This window comes from Ambystoma mexicanum, chromosome 4p (genome assembly GCF_040938575.1).
Source record: "Ambystoma mexicanum isolate Mex_15411 chromosome 4p, UKY_AmexF1_1, whole genome shotgun sequence".
Classification (NCBI taxonomy): domain Eukaryota; kingdom Metazoa; phylum Chordata; class Amphibia; order Caudata; family Ambystomatidae; genus Ambystoma; species Ambystoma mexicanum.
This window is the reverse complement of record NC_090927.1, coordinates 623,550,503-623,578,330: the sequence shown is the minus strand read 5'-3', so window position 1 is coordinate 623,578,330 and position 27,828 is coordinate 623,550,503.

The window sequence follows — 27,828 nt, the reverse complement described above, 5'->3', positions numbered from 1 at the left end:
TTGTGTTAATCCATTCACCTTCACAGAAGTTTGAAAAAGTATCCCTATTGACATTGTGCAAGTTTAGGAGTACCTTCTGTAATTTATTGATTCATTTAGTTAGTGGTTTCTTTCTGTTAAAAATGAATATAAACAATGTTCTCTTTAGTAGTATTGAGCTGTCAATTATATCTTCGAGGATTAGTCTCGTGCTGTAGTTTTTAAGGGGAGATCGTAACTTTTCAGGTGTTTTTACAAGACTGTGTACAACTCTACGGTGCAACATTTTTTGTAACATTCATTTTTTGGATTTCGTTACCATGACTACGTTAACAGCGGTAGATACATTGTTAGGTTCATTGCACATTTTTTTTACTTTTAGATTTTGCAAGAGGGGCCCTACCTTTTTTAGTTGTGGCTGGTTTACTTTTGTTGAGTGAGGTTACTAGCTCTTTTGTTTTAATGTTTTCTATACATTGTTTTAGAGGTGGATGACTATATGATTTGCTTTTATTCTTATTTTCTCTTCTCTTTTTTCTTTTCTTTTCTAAGTTGCTTTTTAGTAGGCATTTTGTTGTGTCTTTTAGGAAAAGACAAAGTTTGTGTTTCAAAGTTGTGGAATGTATATGTATGTATTGTGAATGAGTGTGTGGGTGTGATTGGAGAGGTTAATAGAGTGCTGTTTGATTGTGATGTGGCAAACTAGGTGTGGTTAGGAAGGTTCTGAGTAAGAGTCTGTTGAGGTGTGATGGTGTTGGGTTACTCAGTAAGACAGTGGTGGTGTGATTGAATCAGTAGGGACATTCTGATGGTTTCAGGAAAGCAGTGGGTGTTCCAATGGTTGTGATTAGATGGGAATAGAAAGTGTGAATGGTGCAATATATGGAGTTAGAGTGAAAGAAATGTTGGTACAAAAAGAGTAGTCTGGGATGATATATAGTGGAACGGTTCTGTTAAAATTATGTACATATACATGGTACATTAATGCACTTACTTTGCAGGATGTGAAGGGTATTCTTTTTTCAGCACTTGTCTTTGGCAATGCGCTTCTTTCTTGTATTTGTAAATGAAAGTTAATGCGGATATGTGGTAATGGTGAAGTACTTTTAGTAAGCAATGTTGTTATTTATGAAGGTAGGAGGAGTTATTGGGAAAAAAAGTTAATGAAATTGTTATGCGTTTACAAATGTTTGTTTTAGGAGCATTTTTATGAAAGTTAACAAATGTATATGTGTATTTATCGAAGCTCTAAGTCGATGGAAAAGATGTGCATTGTAGTTTTAAATGGCACTTGGTGTGTGGAAGTTTACAGGGTAATTCATAGAATTTCGCACAAAATTGGCGCACGCGGCTGGCGCACAGTGTGCACGTGCGAATGTCTGCGCCAGCCGTGTGCATTAAAATTGATTTCCGCGCACAGCGTATTTATGGATTTTAGCCTCCAAAACCAGCCGTGGCGCAGACTGGTGCAGCGACCCTGCAGCAGCACCAGTTACGCCCCCAAGAACGCCCTCGCGCAAGGAAAAGCCATCAAAATCCCCAATTCAGCGCAAAGGGCCGTGCTAACCCTGGACCAGTTTACAGGGCTGCCAAACAGCAAAGCCAAGCAGGGAACGTGTATTCCTGGGGTTCGTGTGAAGTTTGACACGCGAAAGGGCCCTGTGCGAGCGGGGTATGTGTATTACGGGATTCGCGGGAAGTCTCACACGCCATTTCAGCAGGGTACGTGTATAACTGGGGTTCGCGGGAAGTTTGACACGCGAAAGGGCCCTGTGCGAGCGGGGTATGTGTATTACGGGGTTCGCGGGAAGTCTCACACGCGATTTCAGCAGGGTACATGTATTATGGGGTTCGCGGGAAGTATCACACGCCATTTCAGCAGGGTACATGTATAACTGGGGTTCGCAGGAAGTTTTACATGCGAAAGGCCCATTTGCGAGTGGGGTATGTGTATTCCTGGGGTTCGTGTGAAGTTTGACACGCGAAAGGGCCCTGTGCGAGCGGGGTACGTGTATTACGGGGTTCGCGGGAAGTCTCACACGCGATTTCAGCAGGTTACGTGTATTATGGGGTTCGCGGGAAGTCTCACACGCCATTTCAGCAGGGTACATGTATAACTGGGGTTCGTGGGAAGTTTTACACGCGAAAGGGCCCTGTGCGAGTGGGGTACGTGTATTCCTGGGGTTCGTGTGAAGTTTGACACACGAAAGGGCCCTGTGCGAGCGGGGTACGTGTATTACGGGGTTCGCGGGAAGTCTCACACGTGATTTCAGCAGGGTACGTGTATTATGGGGTTCGCGGGAAGTCTCACATGCCATTTCAGAAGGGTGCATGTATAACTGGGGTTCGCAGGAAGTTTGACACGCGAAAGGGCCCTGTGCGAGCGGGGTACGTCTATTATGGAGTTCGCGGGAAGTCTCACACGCCATTTCAGCAGGGTACGTGTATAACTGGGGTTAGTAAGAAGTTTTACACGTGAAAGGGCCCTGTGCGAGTGGGGTACGTGTATTCCTGGGAATCGCGTGAAGTTTGACACGCGAAAGGGCAACGCCTGTGCGCGACATGTCACAGACGCGCTTACACGCAAAGGGCCTTTGGTCCAATGAAATCGCATACGTGTGCTGACCCGCTTACGTGCTAAGGGCCTTTCCTCGAATTACACGCTGACGTGCACATTTTTCACGTGCCAAATCACTCCGTATCAAGCTGGCCCCCCATACACACAGGGAAGACTATGTTCCTGCCCTGAAGGCCATATTCCTGCCCCCCAGAGCCCCGAGCACGCTCCCACCTGCCATCGGCTGCTGCCTGACTGTCTGCTGCCCACGTGCCCTGCTATTTGGTGCCTGCACATCAGCCATCTTAGGGGTTCAGTTGCTGTGTCCACCCCTGCTGGAACAGAAGACTCCCGACTGGGATACCATCGCTCCACAGCCCAGCACCAGGACCCAGTTGCCCACCCACTCCTGCCTCTGGGGTTGCCATGTCGGGCACATCTCCATCTGGCACCACTGGCAACCCCCAGCCAGAGAGGCAGAGGGCCACCAGCTTCACTGCCACTGAAGTTGGTGTCCTGTTGGAGCATGTCCTGGGGCATTATGATGCCCTCTTCGGAACATCACGCGCCAACAAGGAAGGACGGAGAGGATCTGGGATGACGTAGTGTTTGCCATCAACGCGGAGGGGGTGGCAACCCGCAACATCAAGCACGTCAAGAAGCGCTGGGACGACTTCAGGTCCAGGACCCTCCACAAGGCCCGGCGCCTCGTGGAGGGGGGCCGGGCACACATGAGTAACATCCAGATGAGGGTCCTGGAACGCATAGGCCCAACGCTCCATGCCCAGATCCTTCGGAGGCAGACCCGTCCGGAGTTGAGCGGTAAGTGGCCAAGCATTGCTGTGTGAGACAGGGCATGTTGCAGTGTGCTGCTAGTCTGATGCTTGCCTGTATGTGTGACATAGGCCATGTATGGATGTGTGTGTGCATGGAAATCATGGTCATGCATGTGAGACCAGTTATGTGTGAACCACATGGTTGGTGCATGTGTTTTAATGCAACATGGGGAGCTCTATGCAGAATGCACACATGAAAGCAAAGCTGTCTCTGTTCCAGTACATGAAGGGGGGGTGAGGAATGGGTGCTGATGTCATGTACTTGTATGGTGCACGTGTGTGTGTGTGCAAGTGTGTGTGTGTGACTTTGAAACGCCCTGGCTGCATGTGACTTTGAAGGCAACATCTTGGTTTACAGGGGCCCTTCTACATGGATGTTGATGTTGATTGCAGGTGCCGTGACTGTTTCTGCATGTGTGTTGTGTGCATTGACCCATGGGTTGTGGAATGACAGGATGGAAGTGACATTTGACAGTGCCACTCATGTGTTATTGCTTCCTGTCTAGGGTATTTTGTACTGTACCCTGGTGCTTGTTTTCTATGTCTCCCTCTATGCAGCATCAAGTGAAGAAGAGGGCATAGACAGCGCTGTGGAGCCAAGCGGCGGGGATGCCTCCACTGGGTGGTGACGCAAGGCCCAGCCACCTTCCCAGGAATTACCATTATCCGGGACTGAGGGTGCTGGTGCTGTGTCTGCCACAACGGCTGTGGCAGAAGGGCCGGGTGAGCCCCCACAGGGGCTTCCAATGGCGGAAGATGGTGTGGAGACATCCAGGTTGCTGGTCTCCACAGAGGAGGAGGAGCCCGCTACTGAGCCGCACATGGGGCCTGGTGGGGGGTAGAACCACTGGTGCAAGTGGTGCAGTCCAGGGCCAGGGGCAGGAGGCAGCACAGGTCACCACGGAGGGGCCTGTGCATGTCGCTGTCCCTGACCCTGTAACTGCTCCACCATGCACCAGCAGGGAGGCCCCGTCCCAGGCCTGTCCGCAGGTAGGGGAGAGTGCCATGTCATCTGCCTCTCCACTACCTGCGGACGAGGGGTCCCACAAACGTATGGGTTCCGACCTGGTTGCTGGGTCCCTACATGTGTTGCGCACTCTGACGGACCTCTCCTCCTCTGTGGAGACTATGCGCCAGTCATTCTCCACACCGTCTTCCGGCCCAGATTCCACCAGGGCCCCCTGTGGACCTGCCCCGACCAACACAGCCAGCTTGTTGGAGCTCGCATCCCTGCCACAGTCGGGAGTCGTTGGCCCAGCAGGGGTGGACACCACAACTGGAGACCAGCTGATGGAGGATGTGCAGGCACCATCAGACACGGCACATGGACAGCAGCAGCAGGAGCAGGCTCTAGGTGGGAGCAATGATGGCTCGGGGCCTTCAACATCGGAGGGGCAGGCACCGGCCAGAGGGCAGGAGGACCCAGGACTGGAAGTGTCTTCCATGTGGCAGCGGTTAGGCCATGCTGTAGATGCGGAGCGGCAGCGGGCAGAAGAGGCATGGCTCACGATGGTCAGGGCGGAGAACTCCATGCGGCGGGCCCTGAGGCGGGCCGAGTGCCTCGAGGCAATTCGCAGGGAGTTGGAGGAGAACATGTCATCGTCCCGGCGAACCCTCAGGGCCATGGAAGAGGACCGCCTCCAGGACATTGAGCAGGAGTTCGATGATGCCCTGGCCTGGGACATCCAAAAGTGAGGCGTCTGACTAGCCCGCTGCCCTTGTAAATAGTTTTTAGAGTTAGGTTTCCTTTATGTTTTCCTTTTATTTGTGGTCAATGGACAATGCCACCCAAATGTGTATATAGTCATATTTTTAGGTAGGTAGGTAGGTAGGTTTCATTAGTTTGGTTGGGATAATGGACCCTTTACATCCTTGGACAATGGATTATATATAGTTTCATCATGTATCCTTTTTTTTTGTTTTGCATTATGGACATGGAGCAATGGAATTTTTTTTCACGGACAATGGATTGTAAATAGTTTGACTATGGATTGATTTTTCCCTTTTTTTTGGTTACGAACATGAAGCAATGGATTTCTTTTTTTTTTTACATTTCCTTTGGATTTGCGTTGTTGGAGGCTGACTTTGGACTGTTTTTCGTTCAAATTCATATGGATTGGTTATCATTTTGATTCAATCATCATTTTCACATGCTTTTCATTTCATGTTTCATATTTTGGTATGCTTTCATTTCATTTTTGATTTCATGTACATAATACATTTTCATTTTTTAGTTCCATATGTGGGATTCGCTCATTGGCTTGATGCATGTGAAAATGTGGGTTTACACAAGCAATGCCAACCAGTGTATGTGTTTGACGGACATGTGTTGATGTACATAGTTTTGACTTTTGGTTTGTGTCATGAGATCAGTATTTCACTGCTGGGGTGTGGGAGTGCAGGGGGACATGAGTGGGACATGAGTGGGGGCCTGCTGGCAGGTGCCCTGCACTGCTGGGGGGTGGGGGTGCAAGGGGACATGAGTGGGACATGAGTGGGGGCCTGCTGGCAGGTGCCCCTGACTGCTGGGGGGTGGGGGTGCAGGGGGACATGAGTGGGACATGAGTGGGGGCCTGCTGGCAGGTGCTCTGCACTGCTGGGGGGTGGGGGTGCAAGGGGACATGAGTGGGACATGAGTGGGGGCCTGCTGGCAGGTACCCCTGACTGCTGGGGGGTGGGGATGCAGGGGGACATGAGTGGGGGCCTGCTGGAAGGTGCCCCTGACTGCTGGGGGGTGGCGGTGCAAGGGGACATGAGTGGGACAGGAGTGGGGGCCTGCTGACAGGTGCCCCCGACTGCTGGGGGGTGGGGGTGCAGGGGGACATGAGTGGGACATGAATGGGGGCCTGCTGGCAGGTGCCCCTGACTGCTGGGGGTGGGGGTGCAGGGGGACATGAGTGGGGGCCTGCTGGCAGGTGCCCCTGACTGCTGGGGGGTGGGGATGCAGGGGGACATGAGTGGGGGCCTGCTGGCCCCCCAGCCCCCAGCATTGACAGGCACCTGCCAGCAGGCCCCGACACATGTCCCCCAGCACCCCCACCCCCCCAGCAGTGAGGGGCACCTGCCAGCAGGCCCCCACTCATGTCCCCCAGCCCAACCACCACCCAGCATTGACAGGCACCTGCCAGCAGGCCCCGACACATGTCCCCCAGCACCCCCACCCCCCAGCAGTGAGGGGCACCAGCCAGCAGGCCCCCACTCATGTCCACCTGCACCCCCACTCCCAGCACATGTCCCCCAGCCAACACGTCATCACAATCCAGATCACTGGCTCTTATGGCCACCCAAATCCCACCCCACCCCAGTCCAAACACCCAACCAAGCTTTACATCCACTCCAAATTGAAATCCCCATTACATGATAGATCACAAATAAGCAGTATGCGCATGAGTACAAGTCTGTCAGACTCACACAATGGCAACACATGACTGAGAAAACCCACATTGTGACATGCATGAAACCAATGAGAGAAGACCACACATTGAAGTAAGAATCAAAAATGTATTCAAGTCAAAATGAAGGGAATGAAATCAAAACACACAATAATGCCAATAATAATCAAAATGCAGCATGTCCCAAAAAATGATAAATAAATAAAATGAGAATCCAAATTAATCCAAATTAAAATGTGTCCAAAGTCACCGTCCAACAAAGCAAATCCAAAGGGAAAGAAAAGCGTAATATCCATTGCTCCATGGTCAAAAAAAAAAGAAGAAGGAGAAAAATCCACTGTAAAACTATGTACAAATAGCAAATCCAGGGTCATGAGCCCAACGACATAAATGAAACCTACAATGAAACCTACCTAATTACTAACTATATACAAAAATGTGGGGCATAGTCCATGCGCCCCAAATGAAAGAAAAAAGAAATGAAACTTAACACTAATGAACAATATACAATGGCGGCGGGCAAGTCCAACGACTCACTTGTTGATGTCATGAGCCAGGGCATCATCGAACTCCTGTTCAATGTCTTGGAGGCGGGCCTGCTCACGGGCCCCAAGGTCTCACAGGGATAATGCCATGTCCACCTCCAACTCCCTGCGAATTCCCTCGAGGCTCTCAGCCCGCCTCAGCACCCTGCGCATGGAGTTCTCCGCCCTGACCATTGTGAGCCGTGCCTTCTCCACCCGACGCTGCTCCGCACCTATCCGCTGGCCCAACCGCTGCCGCACGGAAGACACTCCCATTCCAGGGTCCTCCTGCCCTCTGGCCGATGCCTGCCCCTCTGATGTAGATGGCCCGGAGCCATGATGCCTCCCACGTTGAACCTGCCGCTGCCTCCGACACAACTGCCTCTGCTAGCACGACGGCATCCAGGCTGTTGGAATCCACCGACGCCGTCGTGCACGTGCCCTGCCCGATGATGGCAGCACATCCTCCATCTGCTGGGGTCCAGTTGCTGGGGTGTCCACCCCTACTGGACCTCCGACTCCCGACTGTGGCAGGGATGGGATCCCCACCGAGCTGGCTGCGTTGATCAGGGCAGGTCCACAGGGGGCCCTGGTGGCATCTGGGCCAGAAGACGGCATGGAGAATGACTGGCGCATAGTCTCCTCAGAGGAGGAGAGGGCCACCAGAGTGGCCGACACATGTACAAAACCCCGACCATGGACACTCCCAACTGGGCCACGTTGGCACGCTGCTCTTCGTGATGACATGCGTGCTCCCCCCGGGAAGCATGCACGTCATCACAAATGTCACGCGTGCGCAATGCGACACCAATCAGGACCTTCTCCATATGGCCAGGAGTTCCCCTCGTCAGCAGGTAAAGGAGTGTCAGATGACATGGACATACCCCCTACCTTCCGACTGGCCCTTGGATGGGGCATCCCTGCTGGGGCATGGTGGTGCAGTCACAGAGTCAGGGACAGTGACATGCACAGGCCCCTCCACGGTGACCTGTGCTGCTTCCTGCCCCTACCCCTGGACTGCACCACTTGCACCAGTGGTACCACCCCCACCAGGCCCCATGTGCGGCTCAGTAGCGGCCTCCTCCTCCTCTGTGAAACCACCAACCTGGATGGCTCCACATCATCTTCTGCCGTTGCAAGCCCCTGTGGGGGCTCACCCACCCCTTCCGCTGCAGCTGTAGTGGCAGACGCAGCACCAGTCCCCTCACTCCCGCACAATGGTAATTTCTGGGAGGGTGACTGGGCCTTGCGTCGCCGGCCGGTGGGAGCATCCCCGCCGCTTTGCTCCACAGCGCCGTCTCCGCCCTCTTCATCACTTGCCGCTGTGTAGAGGGAGACATAGAACACAAGCATCAGGGTACTGTACAATGGTCCCCTAAAAGGAAGCAATATCAGATGAATGGCACTGTCAAACATCACTTCCATCATGTCCCTCCACAACACATGGGTCAGTGCAGACAAAACACATGCAGTAACAGGCATGGCACATGCTATGAACATTAGCCTACATGTCCAAGGGACTCTTGAAACATACAATTCTGGTTTGAAATTCACATGCATCATGGGTCATGCCTATCACATGCACACACTTCACCTTAGTTTCATCCATCTGGCCTCGTACACCCCAGACACAGTGGATACAATGATGAGTAGGCTGCATCAGTGAATCTGAACATTGTCACAGACATGTGTCATGCATCCATGGCATTTACAAGTCACAGACACGCAAGTCAGACACACAGACATGGACACCATACATGTCCATGACAGCAGCACCCATCTCTCACACCCCATGCATGTCCAATAACAGAGACAGGCCTGCATTAATGTGTGCATTCCGCATGCTGATCCGCATGTTGCATTGTAACACATGCACCAACTATGTGGTTCACACATTACTGGTCTCACATGCATGACCATGATGTCCCTGCACACTCACATACGTACATGGCCTATGTCACACATACAGGCAAGTATCAGACAACCAGCACCCTGCAACATGCCCTGTCTCACACAGCAATGCTTGGCCACTTACTGCTCAACTCCAGACGGGTCTGTCTCTGAAGGATCTGGGCATGGAGCACTGGGCCTACGTGTTCCAGGACCCTCATCTGGATGGTACTCATGCTGCCCCGGCCCCCCTCCACGAGGCGCTGGGCCTTTATGAGGGTCCTGGACCTCAAGTCCTCCGAGCGCTTCTTGACTTGCTTGATGTTCCGGTTGCCACCCCTTCTGCGTTGATGGCAACCACAAAGTGATCCCAGATCCCATCCCGTCCTTCCTTGTTGGCGCGTGATGTTCCGAAGAGGGCATCATAATGCCACAGGACATGCTCCACCAGGACACCAATTTCCTTCTGACTCAAGCTGGTGGCCCTCTGCCCCTCTGGCTGTGGGTCGACAGTGGTCTCAGATGGTGTTTGCCCCGACATGGCGACCCCCGAGGCAGACGTGGGTGGGCAACTGTGTCCTGGGGCTGGGCTGTGGAGTGATGGTATCCCAGTCGGGAGTCTTCTGTTCCAGCAGGGGTGGACACAGAAACTGGACCCCTGCAGATGGCTGATGTGCAGGCACCAAATAGCAGGGCACGTGGGCAGCAGGCAGTCAAGCAGCAGCAGATGGCAGGTGGGAGTGTGCTCAGGGCTCTGGGGGGCAGGAAAATGGCCTTCAGGGCAGGAGCGTGGTCTTCTGTGTGTTTTCGCGTGGCCAGCTTGATACGGAGTGTTTTGGCACGTGAAAATCTTGCCCGTCAGCTTGTAATTCGAGGAAAGGGCCTTAGCGCGTAAGTGCATCAGCACACGCACGCGATTCCATTGGACCAAAGGCCCTTAGCGCATAAGCGCGTAAGTTACATTACACGCGCAGGCGTTTTCCTCATAGCACGTGATGACAGAGCACACGTGGAAAAACTGCACATCCGAGTGGCATCGCATGTAATTGGATGAAAGCACCCGCGTACACGCGTCTCTGACGTGTACGTGTGGGCCGGTTTAAAAGCTGCGTGTAGGACGTCATTTCCTTGTACGTACTTTCCGTGGAGAGTGAGTGGGTGAAATCTGCACTTCTTGTCGGTTCACACGCGATTACTTCACAGCGTTTCTAATTCGCACTCCCTGTTACCTCTGACAGATCTTTTCTGATTTTTTGTTGGGCCTGTTTCCTCAAACAGAGTTCACTTCTCCTTTTGTACTGTCTCCTCAGACTGCGTACAATTATTCTTTTGGCTTGGGTGTTGCCAACGCGCACACGCGCATATTTTTCACATTCTTTTTCCAGGCAAACAGTGAGTTACGCACATACTTAGCAACTGTGCTTGCCCCGTGTGTCGCGTTCAACTTCAGAGTTCATTGTAGGCTCTGTGTATTACGAGTACGCTTTTTTGTGTGTTTCTGGGTGCCACAGCATAGTGCGGGTTCATTTTTTCACGCACGTGCTCTACGAGGAGTTGCGTGCATGTTTATTTTTTTATTTTGGGCTGCCTGTGCGTTGCGTGACCTGTCATCTTCCCCCAGGGGTCACAGACAGCCTTGTTAGAGCACTAGGGTACGAATTCCATCTGGTATCCTACCCCTTTGACCCCCAATTGCCCAGGACAATAGTTTACTGCAACTCCCATACGCACAACAACATCAGTGCCATGGTTGGGAGGTGACCAAGCGGTAATGGAGGCAAAGGTGGCCGACCCTCAAGAGGTGGCCGTGGTGGGCGCTGTAGGGGACGTGGCCGGGATTTGCAGGGTGCCCCTATGCCCCCATGTGTGGAGGAACAATCATGGACACCCATGCTCCCCCCATGGTTGAGGGAAACGTGGCTGACACCATCCAAGCTCAGCCCCTGTTGGACCAGCCCATTGTGGCACCTGACCTGGCACAGGATGACTCCCTGGCTGGCTTCTAAGTCAGCAAGTCTAGGCCACGTGTGGTGGTGCAAGTTGTTGTCACCAATCCACGTGGATCTGGGGCAGCTATGTCATCTGCTGCCCCAAGTATGCAGGGTGGGGAGGCTGCAGGGGCAGCTGCAGCTCCATCCGCCCCAGCTCTGACTCTGTCAGCCAGGACAGTGTCAGTCCCAGTCCATCGAACTGACATTCCCCCTGCCAACATTACCCTGCAACCAATGCCTGCATCAAGACCTATGGTCATTGTGCATTCCCACACTCCTACTACCCAGTCCACCGGTGATTCTGCCCCTACTGACCAGAGCGGCATAAGCCACTCTGGCTCTGCTCCACCTTCAAAGAAGAGGACGAAGGGTGCTCTGGCACGACAGGCTGAGACCCCAGACACGGCTGCACACTCCGGTACCTCAAGGAAGCCTTGCTTCAATGATCCGGAACTTGATGCACTTGTGGGCAATGTGTCGGCACATAGCCACGAAATGCTGGTGACCGCAGGGTGCAAGACCACACCTGGTCAACGTAAGGCACACTGGCAGACCATCACTGATCGCATAAGTGCCCTTGGATTTGTGAGGCGCTCAGCTGATGATTGCTACAAGCGGTGGAATGACCTGAAACGCAGAGCAAAGAACAAGCTGGCCTCAAATCATGCCGCTACTCTGGTGACTGGCGGTGGGTCTCCACAAGAAGACAACAAACTCACTGAACATGAGTCTGTTGCTGGGGCCTTCGTCACAGAGGAACAGATCCAAGGTGTGAGAGGACTATCTTATTATGATGCATTGTCCGGTGAATGCCCATGCATGTGTGTGTAATGCATGTGTATGTTGTTTGGGTGACGGGTTCTGATTGAGTGCCAGGTGAGGGTGTGTGTGCCTGAGTGGTATGGGTCGCCCATGTGCTTCATCCAAAACATTCAGCAGCCTTGGATTTGGGTGTGACAGTATCCCTTCTGCCCACATTAGTAATTTGGCTCAACATTATGGCGGTTGCCCTTGAAGTGGCATCTTGCAACAACATTGTTTGTATTTTTCAGTGTTTGTTCAGGCTGATTGTTTCAATTCTCCCAATTTTGCTACGCATTCCTCAGCCCTATTGTCACATTTGTGACATGCTTTTGTCATTGATGAACCTCACATTGGACCACATGTGTTACCTTGTTAGATGAATGATTTGACCATTGAGGCTAATTGAGTATTGGCCTGATCACAGGAATTTTTGGGGCTTGTTTGAATGTGGAACATGATAGTTGTTGCCTGTCATGTTGAAGTGACAAACCATTGATGTGTACATCGGCCTGCAATCAATGTATTTTTGTACACTGGATGTGTTAAAGTGTGTGGCACATGCCTATTTCGTCACACTATGTAGCATTTTTCATCTCATCATGTCCATCTCACATGGATGGCTGACAGTATTCATTCACTGACATATGTATGTACTTGTGGAATGTACCATGGCTATGGTACATGTTATCTGTGTGATGGCATGTGTCATGTATGTGTATTGGACATGCCACTCACAGGCCAATGTGTGATGGCAGTGCTACCAAGCATGCTGAAAATGTGTTGCTCTTCCATGTTGGTGTCATCAGTGCCTGCCTTTTGCTTCCCCTTCAAACTCAGTGACAGTGCATGCATGGGAGGGTTATAGACATGTGGGACATCTGTAAATCATGTACTGGTCCTGTAGCTTGTCAGGCCTATTTGTGTGCTATGGTGCTAATGCCTGTTTCCATTTTTTTGTCTTTCATGTTTTTGCAGGGGATAACGCACTTGATGCTGTTGAGGTGGAGGAAATGGTGCAGACCCAGGAGGCATCTCAGGCACGACCGGGCACCAGTGGGAGACTTGGTGTGTTGGTGGGTGAGAACCCAATCTTGCTGCAGAACATTCTGTCGAGGGGTGCCTCTGGGTGCACCTCCCCAGACCTCTATTCAGGTGTCGATTCGGATGATGAGACCTATGTGGCGTTGCAGGTAAGTGTTCTTGGCAGGGATTCTGTTCTGTCCAACCCACCTGTACCAGGGGTAGAACCCTCTATAGGGATGTCAGTGTTGGTAAATCCGCCTTTGGCGCCTTTGGCGCAGATCGCCTTGCCCCAAACAGGTGTGGTGCCCGCCGACACGGTGGCCGTACGCCACCAGGCAATACTGCATGGGAACAATCCATTTACGGTATGGCAACCCAACGGGCAGCATCAGTTGAGATGATGGCTCAAGCAATGGAGAGGGTGGCCACTTCCATTTTCCCCCCTGAAAGGGAGATGGAGCTACTACAGCAGGCAACAGACTCCATTTGCCAATCACACAGGGAGGACATGTTGGCGTCCAACAGGGTCAGACGGGTGGCACTGGAGACTCTACGCCAATCGATATCAATAGAGTCCCAGGGCCACAGGGAAGCCCTGAGGGTAGAACTCCATCACCTCAGGGAGACTCTTGTTGACCTTGAGGCTTCCACTAACTTGAGGACAGAACAGCAGCTGGAGCGGCTCACACGTTCGCTCTCAGCTGAGATGCAGGCAACTCGGGAGGAGATCCAGGCATCACGTCAGGTGCTGCATGGGGATCTCCGCATTATAATCCTCCACAATGAGACCTCCCACACCCGCATGCTTGCTGCCATGGAGGACCATACCAGGGCTTTGCGTGGGCTGCCTCCCATAGCACCACCACCTCCTGTGGCAGCAGCAGAGGGTGATGAGAGCGACAGCAGCAGTTCTCCCACATTGGCATAGCCGTGCAGGCCATGAGCCCATGGAGGTGTTTTTTTTCCCCAACATCGACACAGGTGGGTGTTGGTGCGCACCTCCTGGGTGCCCCCCTGGCCCCCACATGGCCATTTTTTATTTTTTATTTTTTATTTTTTATTTTTTATTTTTTTGCAGTGTGTTGCCTTGTGTGACTCCCGTGGGCATCCACTGTATTCCGGCTGGGCACATGCAGGCTTGTCCTGAGTTTGAGTTAGATGCTTGGGTTTGTGAGACACACACCCCTCCTGCTTCCCGTTTCCATGGGCTTGCAAAGGGTGTGTCCAAGTGACACGGTGACGTAGGACTCCCATGAGCTGTGTGGGCAGTCTGTAGTCAATACTGTGTATACATTCCTAGTGGATATTGTTGTTGAATTGTACACTGCATGGTGTATTGCTATGTGCTTGTGCATCCATGTCTTTCGCCTAATTTTCAGGTTGATTCCTCATGTCTTCACAAGGCCGTCTACTTTGGAGATGGAGTTCATGTTGTAAGCAGTGCACTTGGACATTTGCGTGGCAGCAGCACTGTACAGTGGAAGTGGCCGATGTGCTGTCATGATCAGGTTGTAAGACTACCACTACTTTAACTTAGTACTGTCATGTTTATGCTATGTTTGAGGTTGTGTAGCTGCATTGTATTGTTGGTAAGTATTTGGTCATGTGTGTTGTTAGTTCTACATTACTGGGAGCATATTGTGAGTGGGCAGTTTCCATTAAGGACACTGTACTTTGACACTTGTGTCATGATTTGGGGATTGCTTTGTTTGCTCTCACATAGCATGACATGCCATGGTGTGTTGGGTGGCGGTGCTGGGGAGGGGTTGGGTGACATGGCACTGTTGTCATGTTGTATTTTGCAAAGGGGTAATGATTTTTGCAGCATAGCAGTGTGTCTTTTGATGACACAGCATTGGTGGTGTTTGTGTAGGTAGGGATGTACACAATGTAACACTTCCAGGTGACCAATCTCAAGCTGGTATGGTTGTGACAGTTGACTGTCCCTTATGTCATCATCATTGATTGTCAGCTGGTATGTGCCAGGACTGTGTGCACTCCACACGGGTGTGATTTTAGGTGAAGTAACTAGCCACCAGCTGTGTACGGGCTGCCTCACCCCGTGCCCTTTCCCCTCCCATCTGCAGCGGGTGTGCATGTGGTTGGGGATGTGGGGGCACCACCATGTCCACGGGCAGGCCCCGGCATGTTGCAACATTGTGCAGGACACATGCTGCCACTATGATCCTGCACACTACTGGGGGAGCGTATAGAAGCTGCCCGCCAGAACGGTCAAGGGAGTGAAAGCGAGACTTGAGCACTCCGAATGTGCGTTCCACTATGCCCCGGGTTGCAATGTGGGCTGTGTTGTATCTTACCTCGGGTGGCGTGGTGGGGTCCCGAATTGGCGTCATCATGTGGCTGCTCAGAGGGTAGGCACTGTCCCCTGGGGAGGTGGTGATGTGTATCATTAGTGGGGTTGTGACATTTCTCAGTATCTGACATGCATGCATGTGCTGTGGCATTTATACTCACCGAGCAGCCATGTTTTGCCATGCCGCCCAGCTTCTAGGTCCCGGTTTAGGGTTGACATTCTGTAAATAAAACTGTCGTGGGTGGTCTCTGGATAGTTGGCATATACTGAGGTGATGATTCCCTTGGCATCACATACTACCTGGACGTTGATGGAATGCCAGTGCTTGCGTTTTCTATAGATGTGCTCTGATGCCCTGGGGGGACGTAGAGCCACATGGGTGCAGGCAATGGCACCTAGCACTTTGGGGAAGTGTGCCACCCCGTAAAAATCCTGGACGACAGCCTGCCTTTCTGTAGGTGTTCTGGGCAGCTATATGTGCCTGCGGACTGATGGGCGTGCAGTCATGATGGCCAAGACCTGGTGTAGGCAGCGTGACTGCGTGGCCTGTGACACCCCCCCACTATAGCAGTTGTCCATTGAAATGATCCAGTGGACAAGAAGTGCAGTACATTGAGGACCTTATGCAGGGGCCTGAGTGCTTGGGAGCACAGGGTGGGTGATGTGAGGTCATCCTCCCACTCACTGACCAGGTCGAGTATTATGTGAGGTGAAAACCTGTACCTCCCATACACCTGGTCATCAGGCATCCCAAAAGGCTGGTTCTGGGTGTAAAAATTCTGGGCCTGACCATCCTCCTCCACCTCCTGCGGTATCCCACGACCACTGCTGCTAGGAACGGTATATTCATCCTGGCTCTGTGCTTGTTTGTTGTTTGCGCGCACTTTTATGCTGCGCGGTTCCACGTATGCCTGCTTCCTGCTGGCGTACGTGTTTCCTGATTAGCGCGTCTTTTTTGGCGCACGCCTTAACCCCGTTCGATTCCATGAATACGTGTTTTGAACGTGCGTGTAGGCGTTCCGCGCACTTGCCTCCTGTACTTCCCCCGTGACGCCCACATTTTCACGAGTTGTTCCCCATTCCGCGTGTCACACCCCACGTTCCTCCTACTTTTGTTGTGTGCTCCACGCTATGTGCGATTTCGCTTTGCGCTTAGCGCACGCTGTTTGGAGACGTGTGCGCCAACGTGCGCCACGCAGAATTTTGGCGCACATCCTGGGATTTCCATGTGCACAGACTTCGATGAATCGCTGTGAGCGGGTTTCGCTGCGATTTTCGCACTGGCACTGCAATTCGCACGCTTTCGCACGCTTGCGCTGAAAATGTCAGCGCACAGTCATTCCATGAATCGGCCTCTTAATATGTTAGGATTATATGCATACTTGTCAACACGATGCATTATAATCTGTAGGTGTTTATGTAGTCCTAGATATTTTGTTTGTGTTATGGGACTTGTAGTTCCACGTTTCCTATTATAAAAGTTGGAGTACAAGATTGTAGAGATAAAAGTAGGACTGAATACGCACCTACAGATTGGAATGGGTGATGTTGAGATGTATGCATGTACTGCTAACATTTTAAACTGTCACACACTAGCTGCTACTCAAAAATGGTCTACAAATCTATTATATTTGTTTTTCCTTTCTTTTATGACAAAGTGACACAGTGCTGCTATAAATGCACATATGCATTCTTTACTTTTATCAAAATACTTTAAAACATTTTATTTGTTTCATTCGATATAAATGTCAGTTTCGAAACTTCAAGTCCATTGTGGTTTTTTTCTTTGCATTCTGGGACTTGTAGTTTGAGTTTTATAATCAGAAAAGTGGAATTGGAAGTCACAGAATGCAAAGGAAAACATGAAGACTTGATAAGAGCCTACAGATTGCAATAGGTGATGTTGGGCTGTATGCATGTGCTGCCAACATATTAAACTGGTATACACTAAGTGCTTCTTAAAAATGCAAATGGTACATACATCTATTTCATCTGCTTTTTCTTTCTTTTATGAAAAGGTGACACACAGTGCTGCTGTTTCATGAAATTGCTCTTAAAAAGAAACATTTTAAAATGAAGAGCATTGTAATTATTTGATGCTTCATGCAGGAAATCTCTATATATATATTTGTGAAAGAGCTAAATAACATATTTTTTTTTAAATATAAGCATACCTTTGATGCAGATGCCTTTGATTAACAGGTGATATGTACTCTCAGAGTTCAAGTGTACATTTGAAGTGTTGAACTGAGATGATAGGGTTCGGTGTAGAGTTTTTAGATGGGATTGGTAGGTGGATGTGTTACTCTTTGAACGCAGCCAATGAGCGAGTGTTGAGAACAGGAACGTGGTAAGGGTAGAAGGGCTACCCCTGTGCTACGAGATCTGCGGACACTGCAGTAATCCGCGGATGTCACGTGCCACATATGGGTCTTTTGAGGATGCCTGGCACAGAAACGGGACTGTAGGGATTAGCCAATGAGGTGTTTTGGTTGTGGTTTACAGGAAGACAGGGTAGCAGGTGTTTTGTTTGTTCTGTGCAGTTGAATAATGATGTGCCTATGGCTCTTAAGAAGCAGAGTGTGTGGATTCTGGGAGTTTCTTCAATTCAGTAATTGAAGGTGTATGCTGAAAATCATGGTATCTTCAGAAGTATTGGATTGTCAGAAGTCGAAGTTTTGTGGCATGCAGTTTGGGGCTTAAACTGGGCAAGCTTGTTCTCATTCTGTTAGAGTATGGATCACTTTAAATGTCAAGACATTGTAATTGTGCATTGTGGAGGGGACAGTTTGGGGTACGTGACGCCAATGTATTTGCAGGTTGCCAGAAGGATGACTTGAAAAGCCTAATGGAAGTGTTTCCTGCTGTACAGATTATTTTTTCTGAAATGAATCAGAGGCAAGCATAGAGATGTCACAACTTTTTCAGTTCAGAATTAGAGGAATAGATGCAGCTTGTCAACAAAGCATTAGCTGCTCTTTTACACGTTGCAGGAATGTCATCTTTTGCGAATGACAATGTAAGGTGTGGCTGGGTGAATTTTTTTCGTGAAGATGGAATTAATTTTCAAATGTCAGAAATGCGATTTTACAATGTTAGGAATGTATTGAAAACGTCCCTGTAAGCAAATTGTAAGGGAAGCTGTAGAGTGCATAGCACTACTGTACATAAAAGCAAACTCCCAAAAAACCAAAAAAAACAAAGGTTCTTTTCAGAGCCACCACTAAAGAATAAATAACTGAAATTGAGTTTAAACTCCCCCCAACCCTTTGAGTGGCTGCAATGTCCACGGACATCATGGTAGTTTGTGGACGGTACGTGCACATCGGGTCTTTTAACTCCTTAACTGCCAGTGCTTTTCCCTGCCAGTACCAAGCCCTTATTTGGTGATTTCGGTATGTCGCCATTCAATCCCTTGTAACTTTGTTTGATACGTGTGATATCTAGGCCAGATTTGGCCCCTTTTCTTCCCACATGAAGGTGGTCATAACGTCACCAAGGAATCCTAGCTTGCTGTATGGTGGTGAGATAAAATAACCAAAAAGGTAGCAAAATGTGTGTTTTTTTCAGAAAAAAGGTATGTGCTGGACATAGTTGGACCTGTAAGGTAATGGCTTCTGTGAATATTGAGAAAAGCAATGCACTGCTACATTCCCCCGACTCGTCGAGTTAAGAAATCACCTTTTTTTTAATAATGTTTAAAAAAACAAGCAAAACCACAAGCCAAAAACAGAGCCATGGTACACAGGATGTTTATGCTGACAGCCTAAACAGACACACTTAGCATGCATAAATAAGGAAAACAAATGTGGTGAGGAATGGCAAGCATACATTGGTTAAAAGAGCACAGACAGACCTTTTGAAGGCTAGGTCACTTGGGCAGGTTACAAAAGCTGACCGTGCCTAAAGCAGCAACAAAATGTAGGTTGCATTTGGGAAATTAAAGGGTTGTGTAACAAAGTGCAGTAGCAAATGTGTGAAAACGGTAGGGAAATCAAGAGAAAACAACAAATGTCCTACTTTCCCACATTCCCACAGATGTCTCGATGAAAACGGTAACTCACATGTAGGGGTGCACATACCTGGGTCAAAGGGAGAAGGCCAAACCACTGGTATATCAGATGCCCTGGGGAAGACTGGATTTGGCTTTGTGAACAACCCACAGATTTGGGCTTGGGGTGTGGCAGCCACCAGGGAAAATAGGGAACCGCATGCATTTCTGAAAAGAAGACAACCGTGGGAATCCACAGAGATCTGACTTGCGTGAATCACACTAGAGTTTATTAGCCACAAGCCCCGGCAAAGTCAGACATTTAGGAAATAAAACTCAATTTTCAGACATTTGCCACCTGGAAACCACCGGAACACGCCACCAACAACACATGTCTTACCTTCCCCCAGTGTACCTACTTGGGTGCAAAGGGAAAAGGGTAAACCACTGGTAACCCCAAGAGTTTTGTGAGAGCAGATTTTGCAGGAATTTGCTCTTGTGGCCAACATACCGATTTGGGCCTGGGGTGTCCCAGCCAACAAGGAAAACAGGGAACCCCATGCATTTTTTAAAAGAATACACCCGTGGGAATCCACAGAGGTCTGACTTGCGCTAATCTAATGGAATTAGAATGTATTACCCACAAGCCCTGGCAAAGCTTGAAATTTAGGTAAAAAAACACAATTTTCAGACTTTTTCCACCGGGAAACCACTGAAACATGCTGCCAACAACACATGTCCTATCTTCCCGCATTCCCACAGATGTCCCAACGTAAATGGTACCTCACATGTGTGGGTGCAGCTACCTGTGCGTAAAGGGAAAAGGCTAAACCACTGGTAACCCCAAGTGTTTCGGCAGAGCAGATTTTGCAGGAATTTGCTCTTGTGGACAACCTACAGATTTGGGCCTGGTGTATCGCAGCCACCACAGAAAACAGGGAGGCCCATATAGTTCTGAAAAGATGTCACCTTTTGGAATCCACAGAGGTCTGGCTTGCACGAATCGCCCTAGTATGTATTACCCACAAGCACCAGCAATTTCAGAAATGTAGGAAAGAAAACACAATTTTGAGACATTTCCTGCTTGGAAACTACTGAAACATGCCACAAACTACACATGTCTTAGCTTCCCACATTCTCACAGGTGTCCGGATGAAAACAGTACCTCACATGTGTGGGTGCACCTACCTGGACGGAAAAGAAAAAGTCTTGACCGTCCACAAGTCCAACGGCAGTCCCAGGGAGCCCTGGCAGGGTCCCCATCCGTTCCCCCAGGGAAATTCTGTAATGTTGCCTAGCTAGAGCTCCAGGATGGATGGGGTGATATCCTTGGCCTTGGGTGTCTGTCCCTCATGTGGGTTGACCGTCCACAAGCCCAGCCTGGAGCTCTGGCCTGCATTACAGCTTCTCCCTCCAGGAAAGGATGGGGAATGTGCCGGGCCTTGCTGGAACCACCCCTGGGCTTAGGGACGTTCAACCCACATCGGATTCAGCCGCCCAAGGCCAGGGACATGACCCCCTACCATCTTAAGCTCTGGCTGATCTGCATTACAGCTTCTCCCACTGTGAAAGGACAGGGACCCTGCCGAGGCTCCCTGGAGCTGCTGCTGGGCTTGTGGATGGTCAACCCGCATGAGGGACAGTTGCCCAAGGCAAGGGACATCACCCCGACCATCCTGGAGCTCTGGCTGGGCTGCATTACAGAATTTTCCTCCGGGAAGGGATGGGGACCCTGCTGGTGCTGCCTGCGACTGCCGCTGCAATTGGGGATGGTCAACCCACATGCGGGGTGATGTCCCTATCCTTGAGTGGCTGTCTCCCATGTGGGTTGACTCTCAATAAGCCCAGTGGCAGTTCTAGGAAGCCCCGGCAGGGTCCCGGTCCTTTCCTGGAGGGAAAAGCTGTAATGCATGCCAGCCAGAACTCCATGATGGTCGGAGGTGATGCCTCCACCCTTTAGCTCCTGTCTCCTATGTGGATCGACAGACCCCAAGTCCAGCAGCAGTTCTGGGGAGCACCACAAGGGTCCCCATTTCTCCCCAGAGGGAAAATCTGTAACAGAGTACAGACAGCGGTCCCCAAGCCCAGCCTGGAGCTCTGGCTGGCCTGCATTACAGTTTATCCCTCCCGGGAGAGATTGGCACACTGTTGGGGCTACCCTGGTGGGGAAAAGCTGTAATGCAGCCCAACCCAAACTCCAGAACAGTTAGGGGTGATGTCCCCGGGCTTGGGCATTTGTTTCCCATGTAGGTCTACCGTCACCAAGTACAGCAGCAGTCCCAGAGAGCCCCAGCAGGGTCCCCGTCCTTTCACGCAGGCCAGCCAGAGCTCCAGGAAGGTGGGGTGATGTTCTTGGCCGTGGGCAGCTGTGTCCCATGTGGGCTGTCAGTCCCCAAGTACAGCGGCAGTTCAAGGGAGCCCCAGCAGGGCACTTGTCCTTTCCCGGAGGGAAAAGTTGTAACGCAGGCCAACCAGAACTCCAGAATGGTGAGAGGTGATGCCTCCGTCCTTGTGCGCCTGTCTCCCGTGTGAGTCGACTGTCCCCAAGTCCAGGGGAAGTTCCGAGCAGCCCCGGCAGGGTACCCATCCCTCCCCAGATGTAGATTCTCTAACGCAGCCCAGCCGGCAGTGATCGCACAAAGAGAAGTGCCAAACAGGACAATGTATCTTGTCTTTGGCACTGCAAACGTAGTGCTAAGGACGAGATACCTCATCCTTGGCACTCAAGGGGTTAAGGATGCCTAGCATGGAAAAGGGACTGTGGGGATTAACCAATCAAGTTTACTGGGTGTGGTGCACAGGAATTGAGGGTAGCAGGAGATTTGTTTGCAGGAATTTTGAGAGCATTGAAAATGGTTTTGGATATGTCTTTGAGGAGGAACAGTGTAGGATTTTACGGGACTCTTGGATCCATTGGCTGAAGGTCTATGTTGAGCAGTGTGGATGGTTGAAAATCTTGGATTCCTCGGAGTGCATTTAAGCAGTTTTTGTGAACACATAATAATTATGTTGTGTAGAATCTTTGTTAGTTTAGTATATAAAAGAACATAATCAAAAAATATTTTAAAGTCAAAAAGACAACAGAAGGTTCTTTTAAGAGCCACCATTTTTGCATGAAAACGTAAAATAGTTTTCATGCCCCCAACCCACACCTGGAATTTTCTGGATGTCCGCAGACTGCCGTGCTTTCCATGGACTATGAGGCTGCAAAGGGGCCTGTGACTTTTTTCTCACTTCTATTTTTTAACTGGAAAAGGTGGCTCCTAAAGGACCGTTTTTTAGTCTTTTTTTGATTTTGCATTTGTTTTGGGCTTTTTTGTGTTTTTTTGCAAGGCAAGGTAATGTGGGGGAGGGAACGGAGAGAATGGAAGGATGGGGCACCAACCAGAGAGATGGAGGGGCAGGTGGACAGAGGAAGATGTTGGGCGGCCTTAAATTTAAGGTAAGGGGCAGGGTTTATTCTGCTCCTTGACCGCGGCCTCAAAAGCACTCCGAAACTGCTCCCCCTACAGATTGGTGCATTGCAGTACATACATAGTACTGTGACCCTCGAGAGGTAAGGGTTAACAATGTTGTGTATGGCCTGGCGTATCCTTTGTGGAAATTGGAGCAGTTGAAGAAGATGGGGTAGAGGGCACCAACCTACTTTCCCCTGAGAAAGGTACCGCCTTTCTCAGATCACTTGGGTGGTTGGACTTGGTGGCGCTGCATGGAGGTGGTGCTGTAGTGATACAGCTCCGGTTTTCAGTCACTGAGTACAACTTTGCTTCAGACCTTGGCTGCACGAGCCTTTGGCACATTTCCAACGGGGGTGAAAAATCCCCACATCTAGGACTCACTCCGGGTACTGGAGATAGGGACTCCCTCCACCTACTCTTCATCTTCCTCTTGATTCTCATGATCTGTATCACTGCGCCTGTTCCCGTGTCCAGGCCCTCCAGGTTGTTGAGGTGTTGGTGGAGGAGGTGGTTGGAAAGGAGCGATGTATTGCTGGTCTCCAATAAGTTCTGCAAAACCGATCTGCAAAGCAGCAAAGCAGGTGCTCTCTCCCAGATAGCCAGATTGAGAATGAGGAAAAGTAATGGGTGGGTTCCTTCTGAGGAACCGTCCGCAGACATTCGTGTCTGGGAGCTGTGGAACGGTAATGTTTCAACTTGAAACACCCTAGATTAGAAGAAAATGCACTTTTAAACTGTTCATCGAGCGCGGACACCGGTCATGGACAAGCTGTCATGATGCACATGTTTGGTCACCCATTGGGTGGGAGCCACAGAGCACATGCGTGCGAGTTTCCGTAGAACAGGCCTGGTGTCCGCAGACTAATTACAATTGCTTCATGTGACATCAGAGATCGCGCCTGTCTGGGAGCACCTCCATTTTGAGTGCGGAACCCTCAAACAGTCATGCTGTCCGCGGACTCAGACTTGGGGCTTTAAAAAAAGACATATCACACAACAATATACAACACATTTATATTATAAAATTAGTATAACATTAGGAATTTCTGTACAATAATGATCAAGGGAAGAATGTAGTGAGGTTTCATCAAAGTGTCTTTGATTTACATTTTTGGAATTTATTGGGGATGATTGATGAGGACAAGGGGGACGGGTGCAAGAAGGACATTGATAGGGAAACATTTTTATGACATGATTTTAGACATATTGTAAAAGTTCCTTAAAATCATTACTTAGTTCATCGAATTTTGCAGACAAGTTCATGATTTTCATTACGTAGAGGTGGGGATAGGGCTTCTCTTTGTGATTCTTGGGATTGTGTATACTTAAATTGGGGCGTGCTTTCTTCATGAAAACTATGTACTGTAAGAAAAAAAGTAAGAAAAAAAGAAATTATTATTTTAGTTAGGTCTGTACACATTACATTATTTATTTATATTAAAAGATGTATTGTATACGATTGGGGATGTTATTGTCACTCATTTCTTCTTTTGGGAAGTTCTACTATAACCAGTAAAGTGTGTTTGCCATTTTGGTCAAAATGAAAAAATAGTGCTTTTTATAATAAATGTTTACATAATGAATGCAGATAATAAGGAAATACAGTGTACTTACTGTTTGGTGAGAGATTGTTTTAGAATAAACACTTGGTGTATGTTAGTCTCTATGAACAGCTGTATTGAAGTGATAATATGAGGTGTACAGTTATGGTTTATGCTTGGTGCCTTCCTTTATATTGTGTTTTATAAATAGAAATAATTTGTACATTTTAAGTAATCTTTTGTACAAAAAGGTATATTTGGGTGAAGTAAATATAAGTAACATTGGTTTATGTATATGCTTTGTTGTTTGATTGGTAAAACATGTTCTGTTCTCCCCTGAGCTTCTGAGCTTTGTGAATGCAACCTCCTGTCCACAAACTTTTGTACTGTCCATGGACTGTACAGCTGCTACATTTGAGGGGTAAGTATAATATAAGGAACTTGTAGCAGATTAGGGGTGCACTGGTAAAACCTATGAAATGCAAGGAAAGAACTTTGTTAAAGGGATGTTATAGTTAAGTTGCACTAACAAAAACATATTAAATTCAGTGAAACATCTTTGTTAAAGAGACATTATGGTTACACATAAAACCTAAAACCATTGAAATTCACCAGTCATGGTAAGCTAAACAACCATAACTCGCGCCACCCCTGTGCATTTCTAAAACTAACACCCAGGACTTCAAAGATGGCATGAAAAAGGTAATTGATGATGTCACTGATGACTACTGATCTCACATTCAGTGAGTGTTTATGCACCTGAATCGACCTCTGCACATTCCTTCCATATGTGCCTTAGGGGACTTCCACTCTGAGACCTGTCTTGACTAGTGCCTTCCACCATGGTGGGACAATCACTTCCTCATCATAATACAGATCTCATCCGGCTGCATTAGGTGTCACCGTGGTTGAAAATTGGGGTTGTCTTGGTGAGAGAAAATACCCTTAATAGCATGGATGCCAATTGGTGAAATGATAGGCAGGTTCTTCAATATATTGTCCAGGCTGGAAAAGTGGTTTGTGAACTGACACTCTGGCCATCTCCCTCTCTCTTAATCTCCCATGGGATTCGTCACTAATCCAGGCTTCTGTATCCCTGGTCACTACTATCTAACAGCTATCTTTGACTAATGATAGTTTCCTTTCCTACTATGTAGGAACTGTGTCTAAACTCTGTCTGGGACTTTCTAACTTGGCCCTATTCTACTGATGGTTTGTTCTACAGGAGTGGGGTCTGATTGTGCTTTTTGACCTCCAAGCCTTACTACATCTGCTTATTACTCTCCTCCTCCCCTACTTTGCTCCGTCCAACTCCACCTACCTTCTTTGTTTTCCAACCTCCTTCTCCTTTGTCCCTTTTTTTTGTTTTGAAACATTTATTTATTAGCATGCCAACAAATAAAATCACATCGATATGATACAAGGGTTTTTAGATTTAGCAGAAGCATAAACAAATCAGTTAACTATATTCCAATAAGTACACAATGCAAAGCAAACATAACAATCTAACACACCCCCCTTAGACATACTAAATCCCTTTCAGTGTATGTAAACAACAACAGTCTGAAAAATGTATAACCACCCCTCCTATCAGAAGACATACATAGACACCAGACTCCACGTAGACCAACAACAAACCAATACACTAAGAAAGAGAGCAAAGAAGAAACATAAGAAAAAGTAGAAAGAAAAGAGAAAGAGGGAAGAGAAGAGAAAGGAGAAAAAAAAATCCCACTCCTCAATATCATGCATACCTTTGTCTCTTTTGTTTCTCTCTCTCCTTCTACCATCTACCTTCACACTTCTATGTTCCCACCTCCTCTACAATCTTACTACTCCATCCTACTCCCCTCTTCTGTAGTACTACTCCCCTCCTCTGCACTACTACTCCCTGCTTCACACTACTAGCACTCTCCCTGCTCTCTGAGCTACTACTCTCCTCTATCTGCACTACTACTACTCTCCCCAAACCTAGGGATATGGAGCCCTGCCCACCCTTCCACTACACTCACTCTCACTATTCTCACCTCACCCCCACTTCTTCCTTACACCTTTCTGCTGACTCTCCACTCATATACCCCTCTCTACTAGCCTCATTCTCTCCTAACACTGACTCCCTCTCACACTAACTCCTACCCTCACTCCCCTACTGCCATCTCTCACCCACCCTATCTCTATCTTTCTTTCTCTCCCTCCCTCTACTTCTTTACACCCTTTCCCCAATCCCTACACTACACGACTCTACATACAACTGATATCAGTCTCTCTAACAAATATTCAATCTGTACTAAGCTCTGCCACCAACTTTGTAACCCTTCACTCCTCAGCCGTTCCTCCGCCCGGTCTCTCGGGTGACCTTCACCTCCTCCTGTGATCTCATCTGAATAACTGACCCCATGCCTCTCCTCCTGTCTCTTTTTTGTTTTGGAGGAGGTGGTCCTGTGTCTTCCTCCCATTTCCATTGGTTGTAGTACTCATCTGAGATTTGGCACTGATCAATGCCTCTCTTTTCCTAAGGACCCAGGTGAGAGTCTTTGAAAATGCCTTTAGCCTTTTGTGGTAACGTGGCCTGAGGGAAGACTATACTCTTAAGAGGGTTGTGACTGTGGTTCAGTCGCGACCCAAACAGCGAAGTATAACAGTCCAAAATAAAGGAATGTCCAATCAAGGTTCTATACTAATATATGCTTTAATTAGACACACCACATACAATACTAACTTACTAGAAAGCACTGTAAAATCCCATCCTTGTAGAAGAACCACAGAATATGCACAGATAGAAAAAATGCAGCACTCTGTGTGATGAGACGAGGGGAGAAAAGGTGTTCAAAAGAGCACAACGTTCAACAGGATATTTCTTCAAGTTGCAAAGAGGGATACAAATTATCTAGCCAGTCTCTAGGGCCCAAAGATGGACCAGGGGAAGCAGATATCGGTCAAATACCATCTGCAAATATCTTGGGGGCTCAACAGCCAGGTTTCTCAGCATAGGTCGCAGTGTCCGCTTGGGTCACAGATGCGGCAGTTGTAGTGGTCCAGTGGCAAGCAGGTGTCGAGGCTGAGTTGAATGGAAGTGGAGATTTGGGCTCGAAGCATCTACTCGAGATGTGTGGATCAAGTGATTATCAGGTCTGCTCTGGTGATTGAGGATCTATGGCAGTCGGGCTGGTACCAAGATGCACAGGCGGGTTGGTTCGCTGTGATGGCTCGGAGGTCATGGTTCGGTGAACACCAGGGCTGAGTTGGTCTACTCACAGGAGCGCCAGTCAATACGCTGGTGTTTCAGATGGTGACACAAGCTAGGCAAGCAGTACTTTGTAGTCCTAGCCGAGTCAACATCGTGCTTTTGCTGGTGTGGTGGCAAATGAGGTCAAACCGCGGAAGGCGGTTCAGAGAAAAAATGGAAGCAGAATGGCAGTATCCTGCTGAATCGCATGGTGGCAAGGTACGCTCAAATCAAGGTCCGGAGTGGGTCGTCATCAACAACAGGGATCTCGGCTGTTCTGGCTTACAGGTGCCGTGAGTCCC